This window comes from Palaemon carinicauda, chromosome 42 (assembly GCF_036898095.1).
Source record: "Palaemon carinicauda isolate YSFRI2023 chromosome 42, ASM3689809v2, whole genome shotgun sequence".
Lineage (NCBI taxonomy): Eukaryota > Metazoa > Arthropoda > Malacostraca > Decapoda > Palaemonidae > Palaemon > Palaemon carinicauda.
This window is the reverse complement of record NC_090766.1, coordinates 3,593,203-3,594,539: the sequence shown is the minus strand read 5'-3', so window position 1 is coordinate 3,594,539 and position 1,337 is coordinate 3,593,203. Positions and strand designations below refer to the sequence as shown.

Below are 1,337 nucleotides of genomic sequence, written 5' to 3'. Positions count from 1 at the left end.
TTAGAGAGAATTGTTAAGGAGAAACTAGTATAGATATATATATATTCCTAAAACTTTTGAAGGTAAAAAGTGGTTACGAAGCGTTGCGTAAAGGACTAGATGCGCTTACGTAAAGATAAGAAATAGATGTTTTATCAATAAAATAAATGTTTTTTTTTTATTAAATATACCATTTGAAACACAAGTTATAGACATTTTCCAAGCTAAAAATGCAGTAATCTGAATTTCAAAAATTCCAAGCATAGCTCGTGAGTCGAACCGCTCAAGTTGAACATTGCAATTCCCAGCGATATATTTTAGTTTTGGAATCAAGCTCTTGTCTAAATTACTTGAAATTACTCGAAAATGTATTCTCTTTCCAAGTCAAATACATTCTATGAGATCAACATTCTTGCACTAGCACATACAGTTGCAATTGCTCTTTTTGTGAATCATGTGCTGGGATAACTCCTCGCCATACTTTGTACTTGCTTCGGCAGTACATATACTAAAATTGGAACGATACAGAGAAGATTAGCATGGCCCCTTGTAGTACGTTGGAGGATAGAAAACGGGATCATACAAAAGTAGCGTACTTATATATAATATGAAGGAGAAACCAGATAATATAGAGGGAATAAGAGTAGTAAGCAATATTAAATACCTAGGTATCAAGGTAGATGATGGTAGGAATATGTTCAAAACACAGAAAAGTGAAATGATAGTTAAGGCGCAAAAGCTAGCCAATCTTACTTATTCGATCATAGAAAAAAGCTGTAATAAGATACTGATAGGAAAAACATACTGGAAAAGTGTAGCACTACCCTCTATATTATATGGAACAAATGTGATTAACTTAACAGAAACGGAAATAGAAAAGTTGCAGAGAATAGAGAATGGAGTGTATAGAAGGATGTTAGGGGGTGTAAGGAATACAGCAATTGTAGCCTTGAGAGGGGATGTAGGAGCATCAGCTATGAAAACAAGGGTAATGGATGGTAAGCTGAGGTACCTTAATAGCATTTATAAGGGAGAAAAGGACTTACTTACAGCAATAGTCAATGATATGGAAGAAAAAGAGAGGAAGTGGTGGATGCATGTGAAGAAGTATGCTGAAGAATGTGGGATGGCGATGAGAGAAGTCAAGAGATGTACGAAAGAGGACATAAAGAAGAGAACAAGAGAATGGGACACAAGCAAATGGAAGAGTGAAATGGAGTGTAAGGAGAGTTTAATTTTGTATAAAAACTGGAAAAGTGAAATCAAGGAGGAGGAAGTGTATGACAATACATTTTCGTCAATTTTATTATTTAGAGCAAGGACAAACTCATTGGGCTTGAATATAAGAAACAGACACC

General features: G+C 34.9%; 1 pseudogene; it reads left to right on the top strand.

The window, feature by feature from the left end:
* Window positions 1-463: 463 nt before the first annotated feature.
* LOC137633360 (U6 spliceosomal RNA) lies at window positions 464-527 on the top strand (annotated as a pseudogene).
* The last annotated feature ends 810 nt before the right edge of the window (window positions 528-1,337 follow it).